The following is a 13,795-nucleotide window of genomic DNA, read 5'->3' as shown; positions in this document are numbered from 1 at the left end:
CTTTGGTTAGATTTATTCCTAGGTATTTTATGCTTCTTGGTGCAACTGTGAATGGGATCAGTTTCTTTATTTGTCTTTCTGTTGCTTCATTGTTAGTGTATAAGAATGCAACTGATTTCTGTACATTGATTTTGTATCCTGCAACTTTGCTGAATTCATGTATCAGTTCTAGCAGACTTTTGGTGGAGTCTATCGGATTTTCCATGTATAATATCATGTCATCTGCAAAAAGCGAAAGCTTGACTTCATCTTTGCCAATTTGGATGCCTTTGATTTCCTTTTGTTGTCTGATTCTGATGCTAGAACTTCCAACACTATGTTAAACAACAGTGGTGAGAGTGGGCATCCCTGTCATGTTCCTGATCTCAGGGAAAAAGCTCTCAGGTTTTCCCCATTGAGGATGATGTTAGCTGTGGGCTTTTCATAAATGACTTTTATGATCTTTAAGTATGTTCCTTCTATCCCGACTTTCTCAAGGGTTTTTATTAAGAAAGGGTGCTGGATTTTGTCAAAGGCCTTTTCTGCATCGATTGACAGGATCATATGGTTCTTGTCTTTTCTTTTATTAATGTGATGTATCATGTTGATTGATTTGCGAATGTTGAACCAGCCCTGCATCCCAGGAATGAATCCCACTTGATCATGGTGAACAATTCTTTTTATATGCTGTTGAATTCGATTTGCTAGTATCTTATTGAGAATTTTTGCCTCCATATTCATCAGGGATATTGGCCTGTAGTTCTCTTTTTTTACTGGGTCTCTGTCTGGTTTAGGAATCAAAGTAATACTGGCTTCATAGAATGAGTCTGGAAGTTTTCCTTCCCTTTCTATTTCTTGGAATAGCTTGAGAAGGATAGGTATTATCTCTGCTTTAAACATCTGGTAGAACTCCCCTGGGAAGCCATCTGGTCCTGGACTCTTATTTGTTGGGAGACTTTTGATAACTGATTCAATATCTTCGCTGGTTATGGGTCTGTTCAAGCTTTCTATTTCCTCCTGTTTGAGTTTTGGAAGAGTGTGGGTGTTTAGGAATTTGTCCATTTCTTCCAGGTTGTCCAGTTTGTTGGCATATAAGTTTTCATAGTATTCCCTGATAATTGTTTGTATCTCTGAGGGATTGGTTGTAATCATTCCATTTTCATTCATGATTTTATCTATTTGGGTCATCTCCCTTTTCTTTTTGAGAAGCCTGGCTAGAGGTTTGTCAATTTTGTTTATTTTTTCAAAAAACCAACTCTTGGTTTTGTTGATCTGCTCTACAGTGTTTTTAGATTCTATATTGTTTATATCTGCTCTGATCTTTATTATTTCTCTTCTTCTGCTGGGTTTAGGCTGCCTTTGCTGTTCTGCTTCTATTTCCTTAGGTGTGCTGTTAGATTTTGTATTTGGGATTTTTCTTGTTTCTTGAGATAGGCCTGGATTGCAATGTATTTTCCTCTCAGGACTGCCTTCGCTGCATCCCAAAGCGTTTGGATTGTTGTATTTTCATTTTCGTTTGTTTCCATATATTTTTTAATTTCTATTTCCTCTACCTTTAGAACCAACTACTGCAAATCACAACCACTGAGTGCATTGTGGCATCATTTCACTTTTGTTTAGCATAAGTATACTCACAGTTAATACACAACCTCTGCCTCTATTTCCTCCTCATTAGCCTAGGACAACAAAAGTTTAGCATGCTATATATGGTTTTAGAATACAAGCTAACTGTATTAACAATGACATAACTTCTCTTCTATCAAAATATTTACTTTCAATAATTTCTGACATTAACACAGTGATTATTTTATGAATCCTAATAAGAGACATTTTATCTAGTAGAGGATAAAAGAGAAGTCTTAACGTCTTATGAGTGCTGTACATGCTGCCTCAGTTTATTAATTTCTGTGTTTTTTTCATGAAAAAGGGGGTTTGGGTGGTTTTCCCTCACAGTTTATTAAGCTCAACCAATCTTAGTTTCTTTTTCACATGTAACATTTTGAGGCCTGATCATAGGAGTGGTCCAAGCTGTTGAACTAAATTTTCTAAATTACTTTAATTGGAGTTTGGGTTTTGCTTTGGACAGTTTTTACTGCCCTGGTTTTAGTTGGAGTTCTTCTCCATTAGTACAGAACTAACCACAGATAATCTAGAACCTCTAAGGAGAAAAGGAGGGAAAGTCCTAATGTTTGTTTATTATTACTGTGATATTACCTTAGATATTTCTAGGAGTTTTCATTACTTTGTGGATCAACTTGGTAAAGTCAGTATTATTTTCTCCATTAAAAAAAATTAATGTTTATTTATTTTTGAGAGAGAGAGAGAGAGAGAGAGAGAGAGAGAGAGAGAGAGACTGAGCACAAATGGGGGAGGGGCAGAGAAAGAGAGGGAGACACAGAATTTGAAGCAGGCTCTGGGCTCTGAGCTGTCAGCACAGAGTCCGGCATGGGACTTGAACTCACGAACTGTGAGATCATGACCTGAGCTGAAGTTGGATGCTCAACCAACTGAGCCACCCAGGCACCCCTATTTTCTCCATTTTATAGATGAAAAAAGAGAGACTTAGAACACAAAATAAAAGTCCTAAGGTGAATTGGACTAAGTCTGTTGCTCCTCAGGAAAACAAGGGCTGAAAATACTGAAATGGCAGGTTGCAAGTACATCAACCACAGAGAATTGGTAGAGTAAAATGGGAAGAGAGTAAAGGAATAAATTGAAGGTAGGGAATGGGTACAGTCCCAACATTAAAACAAACAGAAGAGGGAAAAAGAGAGAGAGAGAGAGAAAGAGACAAACCATAAAGCAGACTCTCAACTCTAGAGAACAAACTGAGGGTTGCTGGAGGGGAGGTGAAGGGGGATGGGCTAAATGCGCTTTGGGTATTAAGGGGGCACTTGTGATGAGCACTGGATGTTATATGTAAGTGATGAGTCACTAAATTCTACTCCTGAAACCAATGTTACACTATATTTTAACTAACTAGAATTTAAATAAAAACTTGAAACAAACAAGCAAACAAAAAAGAGGAAAAAAGAAAGCCAAAGAGAACTGAATATATTCTTACGGTCAGGACTTAGTTCCTTTTCTTGTTTGTATCACCTATGTCTTTCCCAAACCAAAAATTTGCTGAAATGCAAACATGATGTAGACAAATTCCTTAACATTCAAATGAATAAGTTAAAGTAAATACCTGTTTTCCCTATTAAGTGCTAAATGCATGTGGATTCTCCAATTTAGAATATCTGTTTCTTCTATTATGCTTGGCAATAAACTCAAGCCCTAAAATATTTTTTCTCTTGCATTTTCCATTTCAGTGAATAACTACTATTTTAAATGGGAAAAATTGTACTTAAAACTACATTTAAAAATTCATATCAGAAAAGAATAATGATTTTTATATGCTTGAAACAGGACAATTAAAATCTTATGCATACTAATTCAAAAATTTCAAGCAAGAAATTCTGGGAGGTTAGCTCATAGCTACTTTGGACAATATAGAAACCTTATCTGAACTGGCTAGTAAAAAATCCACTCCACCAAGCATAAGAAGGCCTACAAAGTGACAGAATTGCATTTACTCAGGAAGCCCTCAACTATCAAAGTAATTAAAGCTTCTCAGAGATCTGAGATTAAGGATTGGGGCATGGCAACATACCTGTTTTCTGTTTCTTGTCATTCTGTTGAAAGTACAAAGATATGCTTAGTTTTCACATAATCAAGAAGGAAGAAAAGCCAGGAAAAGTCATAAGAAGTCTAAGCAGTGGTTTTTCTTTCATTCTGACATAACTCTGACTCCTTCTGTAGTTAGGATATTGACTTCATGGCTGTGCCTTCTCAGTCTTTGCTTTATCTTATTTCTCTTACTTCTACCTTCTCTATCGTTTGTGGGTTTTAGGGCTTAGAATTAGGAGTCCTCTTTCCTTTTTTCTGCGTATTCCTCCAGGTGATTCTACCCATCCCTATGGCTTTAAGAATTACCAATATGCTGGCAACACTCAAATTTGTACCTTCAGCCTACATCTTTTCACTCAGCCCTCTTCTCAAACCTAAGAATTCTCCTTGGACTCTCTTTTCTCCAATCTGCCCACCTCTCTCCATCTCTGCTGCTGAAGTTCTGGTTCTAAACCCAAGTACTTTCACACCATGCCAACAGGGTCACTTCCTAAATAATCCACCAACCCCACTTTTGCTCACTTCCTATACATTCTCTAAATAGCAATCAGAATCACATTGTAAACAGTGTGTAATTTGATTGTATCATTTCCCTGTTTAAGATGGTGCAATTAGGAAGGTTGCTATGGCCAAGCAGAAGAAATCTTCTTTTTACTGGACTATGCAAGCTATGGTGAGTGGTAGAGGACTTCTGTGGAAGATGGAAGGAAGGATCCTAAACTCATCTTATTCCATGGATACACGTAGGTAACACATACATCAGTGTAAATAACCCAGAAAATGTCCCAAAGACTGGCAGAACAGACTTTCCACAGCTAAATGTAGAGAGGAGGGCACATCAAAAACAGTAGGAGGGGCAGAGACCATTGGGAATGAATTGACCCATGAGACTGTCCATAGGAGGGACTGCACTCTCTGCACTGGAGGCACAGAGAAGGGAGAGGAGCAGACACCACACTGAGCACCCCAGGCATGGGGTACCCACACTAAGAAAGCAAATCCCCATAACATTTGGCTTTGAAAATCAGAAGGGCTTATCATCACGAGATTTTATTTTCAATGGACCTTAATATCTGGAACTTGAAAACTTAGGGGCTTGGGGTCATGAGATCATGACCTGAGCCAAAGTTGGATGCTTAACCAGCTGAGCCACCTAGGCACCCCTGTTGCAGTAGTTTTTTAAGGAAGATGTTGACAAAAACAATTATTGTTATGGGATTTTAAGGATGAATATACGCATTAGTTTGTCAAGAGTATGTATCATTTTAAAAAATTTTTAATGCTTATTATTTATTTTTGAGAAAGAGAGAGAGAGAGAGAGAGGCAGAGTGTGAGTGGGGGAGGGACAGAGAGAGAGAGACACACACAGAATCCAAAGCAGGCTCCAGGCTCTGAGTTGTCAGCATGGAGCCCGATGAGAGGCTTGAACTCATGGACCCTGAGATCATGACCTGCGCCAAAGTTGGATGCTTAACCGACTTAGCCACCTGGCGTGCAGGCAATTTTTTGATACATAGTGACCAAACTAAGAAATAATGTTTTGTTTTTCATATGTTGAAATCTATATTTCATCTTTATAATGAAAGGCATAGTATACATATACAGCATATACATTGCATATGCATATTTATATATGTACATGTAGAAAATATCAATGTCTTTTCACATTGCATATAAATAATCTATATTTTCTTTAGAAAAATAATTTTGTGGGGCACATGAGTGGCTCAGTTGGTTAAACATCTGACTCTTGATTTCAGCTCAGGTCATGATCTCATAGCTGGGAAATTGAGTCCTGTTTCTGGCTCTGCATTGAATGTGGAGCTTGCTTGGGGTTCTCTCTCTCTCTCTCTCTCTCTCTCTCCCCCCCCCCCTCTCTCTCTGCCCTTCCTCCCTACCCCCCTCAAAAAATAAATAAATAAACATTTGAAAAAAATAATTTTGCTTGATCTGTGTTCGATTAAACTATCTTTCTCAATTACCAGCATTCAAAGGAATTTATGGGCTTTAAATATAATTTTGGGCAGAATGATCTTCATTAAAGTTTCTCAAAAACATTACAAACTTCCTATTAGTCAAACTGGCATTGGATGATTGGTGCCACACATAGCCATCATCACTCTTGTGCCACTTAGTTGACTCTGCAAATAAGTCTTTCCTTGACTGCCACCTGACCATGATTGCTAGATTTAATAAAAATTCAGGACACCCAGGTAAATTTGAAGTTCAGCTAAACAACAGATCATTGTGTTACATAACTATGTCCCATGCTACATTTGAGACATACTACTTGTGATTATTGTTTCAGCTCTGAAACAAGAATTGATTTCATTACTAATTTGTCAGTTCTAGATAATGCCAAATTTAGTATCTCAAGTGATTATATCAGCAATGCAGGAAAGAATAAGCAGAGATTGTCAATATTGTTTTTTTAGAGCAATTTTTGACCACTTGACTTTAAATTAAATACAAATTCCTCTATAAGACTTTCCTCATTTGTGTTTCTTTTTGCTCCCTTTCTTGTCACTCCTGCTTCAATTTCTCTTCTCAAACTAAAGAGAACTGCTTTCTGTCTCTAGAACTCAGTGGTGTCTCATTTTACATATGCTTTGGAAATTCTCTTTTCTTTCTTGTCACTTACACTGGCTAGACTGGCTAGCACCTACATATCTTTCAGTTCTTATCCTAGATGCCGCTTTCTTCAGTTTTTTTGACACCCACAAAACTGGCTTGGTCTCCACTGTCTCAGAGCATCCTGTATTTCCCCTCATTATGTTTCATCCCACAATGTTATAATTCCTGGTTTTAAATGTGTGTATGTGTGTGTGTCTGGGGTTTCAGTACGCATGCATGCTTGTAAGTATTATCTTTATCACCCACAAGACCAGCAATTCTTTTCTCTGTGTTATTATTGTCTTGGCCTGGCATGTAATAGTGATTCAGGAAATTTCCGACAAATTATCAGAATGATGATCTCTTCGCTGACACAGTAAGTGCCCTCCTTATTTTATTTAATTTTTTTTTTTTAGTGCCCTCCTCACTTAATGAGAATCTTTCTCTCGCTTTCTCTCTTCCTTCACTCTTTTGCTTTGGACTGATTCAAGGCTCCAAGCTTAGCAGAGCTAAGATACAGTTTTTGGAGCAACTCAACTATAATTATTTATTAGGTTTTACTGTCCTTTTTTAAAGTATATTTTAAAAAATTAATGGGCTTAGGAGAGTGTCATATCTATTGCTTAATCTTTTCACTAGTAATTTTGTGTTTTTTCATCCCAAGAGTATTGATAATTGCTGCTATATTATTATCTGGGCTTGGAAAAATGAAAGTGAGAGTAGGAAGTATGCTGGATTTTTTTTAAGGATCTCCTGCAGCATGTTAGTTAAATTTAAAAATGAAAACAATGTATAAATTACTTGAATTTGATGTTATTACAAAATATAGCTATTATTGTAAATGTACTGTGGAGCCCTGTGGTAATGGCTGAGATGGTAATTTTATTCTAAACTGTACTTTTCAATGGCTTATTTAACACGAACTCTCAATTTATACTGTTGACTGAAACTTTTCAAGCTTATTTTCATCCCCAACGGGAATTTTATAAAGAGATGAGACAAAAATGCCTTTAGGTGATTTATTCAAGCATGGTAAAAATGATTTTCACCCAATTATTAAAAATTTCAGAATATTTTGGTGGGTTATACATATTTAAATGGTTTCATACTTTATCCTTCATGGGAGCATGTTTCCAAGAAAGGACAGGCGCTGTATTGAATTGAGGATGATGGACATTTGTTCTATTTGTTGTAGATTTTTTCTGGATTTAGCAAAGGAAAGGATTTTAGGGATAGCTTTTCTTTAGTGTTGTTTGATCCTTTCAAGGGCCTCATTTTTTTGAGCAGAAGTTTTATTTTATAATGGTTCATGAATAATAGTTTAGATAATGTATGCTTGAAGCAAGAACGATGAATTGGAATTATAACTCTATTTTTGAAAGTCTCTATGATCACTTATTTTCTACTGTTGGTTCATGTTTGGCCAGGTTGGCTTTGGTCCATGATCTGCCTTTCCTCTCCACAGACATGTCTTGTAATTCCTTGTATTTTAGAGCACCACCTGTGGGGATGGGTTCTTAACTGCAATCCAGATCCTGATGACCAGCACTGCTCCCACTTTCCTAAAGCACAAGCTTCCCTTCCTAATACAAGTCCCATCTGATGTGTTCTATAAACATCCATGGGGAGATACTAGAATTCAGTGAGTTTTTATGGGAAATATATATTTTTTTATAAAACATAGTCATATAGATAAGATGATAGAGTATAAAACATAGCCCATGAATTGGAGACATCACAGGTCAGTGCACAGGAAGTTCTAGAGAGGTGCTCTGAAGGAGGCATATCCATCAGATGTTCTTTGTTTTCACTCTCTGCTAACAAATTTGTGACTTTTGGGGAAACTACTCAGGGTTTTTTTTATTACTCAGGTTTTTAATATAAAGTGACAATATATTTCCCATATATTATCCTGAATTCTTTCCTATTTGAAGAAAAATGATTCATTAAAACACCCTAGATGTAAGAGACCATAAATGTGGGTTGCTTAAGAAACAAGTGAACTCTGTTGTAGGTATTTCCTAGTATGTGTGGAGTGGCCAGCTCCATACTTAATCTCATATTATTGAATTCTGTAGTTTAAGTTTTCCACTTCCAGATTTATTCTCTATGTATTTCACATGAGGAATCTCATTGTAGGGACTCTGTTTGTCTGTTACTAATATAGACTATACACACCTGACATTCTCCCGAGACAGAGATGGACAGGTTGTATGTTTGTCTTCAGATAAAGACTTTCAGATTCTCAGTTCTGTGATTGTGGGACATAATTAGAATGCCATACAATTTGGTAATTAGATTTCTTAGATTTCTAGGGAGCAAAGTCAATTTAGAACAAGCCAGCATTCAGTAATCAGAAATAGGAGGGCTCATTTTGCACCATAGCATCATGTGGTCAAACAGAGAAGATACCAACATTAGCATTTTTAACAAAATAAGCTCCTGATAAATTGCAGGTTTGGCAATATGTTGAGTTTAAAAGGACATAAGATGACTCTGTATTTTCAGTTACCCTCAGCTGTGGAAAACCATCCTCAAGATCATTTTTGATGAGGAGGAAACAGAATCAAAAAAGAAATTGGATAGCAACTTCAAATAATAATTGTTTGAGAAGAAGAAATAAAGATGAATGTGGGGAAAGAGAGAGGGATGGTTGAGATATTAGCCTTGTTAGGGGACACCAGAGAGAAACAATTTAAAAAAATTAAAGTTGTTAGTAAAGAGTAAGTGAAAAAAAGTAATAAAAAGTTTTGGAAAATTTGTAAAGATTTGTTATGTGTGGGAATAAAAAGCATGCAGAGGATACATTTATAAATGAAAGCAGTTTATGTTTTTTCTTCTTTGAAACTTGAAAGATGACGAGGGCTCTAACTAAAAAGTAGTCATTAAGAAGGAAAAATGAAAGGCAGCTAATTCTTGTCTAGAAAGATGTATATTTTACCTGGCTGGGTTGTATGGGGCATGGTTACTGTGAATGAGTTCTCTAATGTATGCCCTTGTGTGATGCCTTTCTTACTAAGAGGAGACTTTTATGATAATAGTTTCTTTTTTAGGGTATAGAGAAAGCAAAGGTGTAAGAATAAGTATTTCTGATATTAGAAAATTTGCATTGAGAAAGCTTTCCACTGAAGCCATATGGTCAATGGAACTTTTGTTTATTTCTTTCTCTTTTATTTTTCTAACATCTAGCCATCTTCAGAAGTGTTTATCAATGGAAGGTGCTCTTTTAGACTCTATAAATTCAGGTTTTGTTTGTGTGGTACTTTCATCGTAGTGGATACGCCAGGTCACCAGGGCTGAAGACTACTAAACAATTTCCATTGGTATGTTTGTGAAGATCTTGGCCTGAAAATGACACAATACCCAAGTGAAAGTGGCCTACACAAGAAGGGTTTGTGTTACATATGTGAACTTGGGTTGGTTTAGCAACTGAGTAGGATTAAGGCTCAGGGTCACATCCCCCGTTTGACTGGCCTAATCCTTGCAGTCACAGAATGGTTTCCTCTAAAAATGATATTCTACAGAAAGCTCCGCACATGGAGGGAAGGGCCCAGATCTCAGCTTGTAAGCCTTTTTAATCAGAAAGGAATCTCAAGAAAGATTCTGAGGGAAGACACAAAGAATCTTAAGACTAACAAGGTCATGTTTCCACCTCTTTGTCAAGCCAACCCTAAAGCAGAGTTCTTCCAATGTAAATTGAATCACATAGACAACAACTAAAACAAACTTTGCCTAGATTTCATATCTGGATTTCTCTTAAGGATAAGGTAACCATCTCTCATAAATCTGATGATTTATACATTAGAGTAGCTCAAACTGGGCTAGCTCTGGTGGGTCTGGTGGCAGCTTTCCCGTTTTATAAATGTTTAGCTTTCTGTATGCTTGTGAGCAATAATCATTAAGGCAAGAACATTTGATATTTTATTCCATTTTTTTCCTTTTGGACTCATACTCAGAGAATTAGATAGACTTTCTATTTCAAATGAATTCCCAATAGTTTGCCTTTTCCTAGAGGGCTTTTTTTTTTTTTTTTTTTTTTTTTTGCCATTTAGCATTTATTTGGAGGTTTTTTGAATGAATAGTCCTCTAATTTATTTATTTATTTTTTTAATATGAAATTTATTACCAAATTGGTTTCCATACAACACCCAGTGCTCATCTCAATAGGTGCCCCCCCTCAATACCCATCACCCACTTTCCCCTCCCTCCCACACCCCATCAACCCTCAGTTTATTCTCAGTTTTTAAGAGGCTCTTATGGTTTGCCTCCTTCCCTCTCTGTAACTTTTTTTTCCCCCTCCCCCCATGGTCTTCTGTTAAGTTTCTCAGGATCCACATAAGAGTGAAAACATATGGTATCTGTCTTTCTCTGTATGAATAGTCATCTAATTTAAACACTGGGAGCTTGTTGAATTGTTTTAAGGAAGTGAGAATCTGTAGTTCTACGCTGACTGCCAGGTGGCAGGAACGGGTTAAGTCCAAAACCTTTATCATGGGAGGCATACAAGGGGTAAATTCTCAAAATGGATTTACAGTTTACCATTCATGACATATTATTCTATAACATGAAAATGAATTGCACCTTTGCATGCTAAGAGCAAGTTCTTTTATTACCAGCTATTCATGTAGAAGCATAATCAATCTTGGCATACCAAGTGGTTACTGGATATTGAGTTATTTTGAGAAGACATATATTAATGTATTAGGGTTTGCACAGCAAATTAAGCACATCCATGAAAACTATAGAAAGGAGTGATTAAATGTTAATGCATGAATTTGTAGTATTTTAATTAACCATATATTATTCTGAAATCCTTCACTAACTAAAATTCAAAATAGTAAAAACTTGCACATCTTTGTCTTTTCTGTCATTTTGGAAAATCATGGAATTTCTTTCCCTCATTTGTTTCTAGCCAGGTGGACTTTTATAGTTGAGTGATTTAAGGCATTTCAAATGAGTGCATTAGTTAATTCCTTTCTCTCACATGTTTTCAAACTCCATTAATTTTTTATCTCCCCAACTTTTTTTCTTTATGCACCTACATCAATGAATAATAGTAGCAAGATTCTCATTAATAGTCAGCATGACTTTGAATCCAGGTCCTAGGGAATGAGAACCAGCTCCTTTAGTATTTCTTTCTTTTCTCAAAAAGTGTTCCACTTTCCTCACAAAGGACATACATCTCTTAAGACCAGTGAGCCTCCTCATTATTACCATGTTGACATGTTCCAAAATTTTGCCTTCTCATTAAAAAGTAAAGCACAACAAAACAAAACAAAAGCAAAAACAAAAGCAAGCAAACAAAAAACTTTTGCTATTGAAAATAAATGATATTACCAAATGAGGGAAACATTGTTGAAAAAATACCTGTTGCTTCAGAATATACATACAGCCACAATCTGTAGATTTGTGTTTGGAGTATAAAACACAGCAGTGTTACTTGTTGTGTTATTCTAGGTTTGTAAATATTCACTAGAGTATGATCATTTAAGCCAAAATTCCCAATGAAGAGGAGAAGGAGATGCAGAAGGTCTAACCATGAGGACTATATCATCACATGCACATGCAGATTGAGAATGTGGATGTAGCTCTTTGCACCCCCTGCCTTTACCCTCTATCTGGTAATCCTAGCATACTAGATGAGGTTTGGAGGGGTATCTCACATAGACATTTGTAGGTAAGCACTTGAGATCTACTGAGAAGTCCTGATTCTGTTTGGAAGTCTTCTTAAGTTTTTTTTTTTTTTTTTTTTTTTTTTTTTTTTTTTAATTCTTAAGTTTTAAAATATTTAACAATTTCATTTTCATTTTACTTTGGAGATATACCCACTGGTGGAGTCTGGCATAATGAGGCAGACCAGTATGATAGTAACTCTTAAGTTTATTAAGTGAAGAATAACCACAGAAATGTTGCTAACACAGGATTAACTATATGGTCATTGAAACCACCAAATGCAAATGTTTTTAAGTTCCCCTTCACTGCCATTTTCCATTCTAAATTAGTGTGTTGAAAGAAAATAAAACTCGATCTTTTGAGTTAGTCTCATCTCTTAATAGCCTGAATAAATGCATAAACAAATGTAGCCTCTTTACAATAATTGTGGCTTACCGGTTTTAGTGCCTTACTTTTCCAATTTGAGTTCCTTAGTGGATTTAAAAATTGTTTTTCTCTGTACATATATAATGTTATTTTTTTAAAATAGTTATATCTATTTCTTTTTTGGTAAGAATTATACTCTGACACAATGGTTTTTGACAATTTGAGTTTGGTTAATTGAAGACAAGTTTTGTGGTTAATGCTTTTGGGCTTTGAATCATGTATTTATTCCTGTCTCCATCATGTTCTGTTTGCTTACATTTTGGAGGTTAATTTTGATTTCAAGATACTTCATTTTTTATTTCCTGCTTCACTTTGTAACTCACATTTCCTTTTCTACCCTCAAAATCAAGACTGTAAACAAGTTTTCTCACATTTTTTTGCCAACACGCTAAAAGACATATCAGTAGATAAAGCTGAAAATTGGAAGATATGTCAGTGAAATCTGCTCGCCCTGCTCATACCCCTAAGAAACAAGAACTTCATTGCCAACTGCTCACAGCACAGACTGAGGTGGTGAATACACAGGGCTGTGAGGAGCGTGTGGATGATGTGGTGCCTCAAGTAGATGCTGCCCGTAAGGTCTATCCTTTGAGAGGTGCTGCCTGGCTGATCACCTCTGCATTTACTATGTGGAAAATGCCACAAGGAACCGGAAGCAGGATGGGAGCGGAATCCCCCTGTAGGCCAAGCCTGGATTACATACCACCCTTTTGACCAGCTCCCATTTCACATCGCTCAGATGTGATTGCGTGAAAGTTTTCTGTGCTTCCACACTAGGCCCACATTCAAGTTCCTGCATGCTTTTTTCCTGTATGCTGTGCATTTGGAAACTGCCTAGTACCTCCTTTCCACTCATTTGTCTGTCTTGAAAAATGTCTGAGAAGATGACAAGAAGCTCTGAGAGCAATAAACCATATAGTTTTTAGCTTAATATTGTCAGAGAGGAAAAAAAAAAAAAAAGGAGACAAAGTTCTGAAGAAAGCAAGAGATTAAAGTTAAATTTTGCAATTTATCTTTAAAAAAGGAATTCATTTTCCACTTCTTTAAGTGCCAGAAGAAGCAATGAGAAACAAACAAAATAATGCTGGCAACCTCATAGTGGTTGGCATAGAGTAAAGTCTTCACACGTGTGTTTACTGCCATTACAAGAAGAAACACCACGTGTTTCCACTATACACCGAGGATAAATGCGATGCAAAGACAATACAAGAGGCACCGAGTTTACACAAATCTGACTCCAGGATTACTGTCCTTTCAGCCACTTTCTTTTTTGTAGGCAAACTAACTATCTCTGCATGTATACTGGAAAATAAATGAGCAGAGGGCTGGTGAGCTAATTCATCGCTCAAGAGAACAAATTCAGTTTTCTGATTACACATACACATTTTATGACCTAAAGAAGTATTTATATATATTTTTTATAATTAATAGT

At 36.3% G+C, this 13,795-nt stretch overlaps 1 protein-coding gene across 5 annotated transcripts in view; it reads left to right on the top strand.

Moving 5' to 3' along the window:
* The window catches only part of CTNNA2 (catenin alpha 2), a 1,102,119-nt gene that overhangs the window by 151,723 nt on the left and 936,601 nt on the right, over positions 1-13,795 (top strand). Inside the window, exon 1 of one of the 5 annotated variants that reach the window (XM_060656453.2) lies at positions 6,517-6,640. The exons of the other annotated variants lie outside the window; for them this stretch is intronic. The gene's annotated coding sequence lies outside the window, so the exon portion shown is untranslated. Of the gene's footprint in view, positions 1-6,516; positions 6,641-13,795 lie in introns of those variants that run through there. 5 annotated transcript variants of the gene reach the window in all.

The sequence above is a fragment of the Panthera onca genome, chromosome A3, assembly GCF_046562875.1.
Source record: "Panthera onca isolate mPanOnc1 chromosome A3, mPanOnc1 haplotype 2, whole genome shotgun sequence".
NCBI classification, from domain to species: Eukaryota; Metazoa; Chordata; class Mammalia; order Carnivora; family Felidae; genus Panthera; species Panthera onca.
Note: the sequence above shows the minus strand (reverse complement) of the source record. Positions and strands in the feature narration are given on the sequence as shown.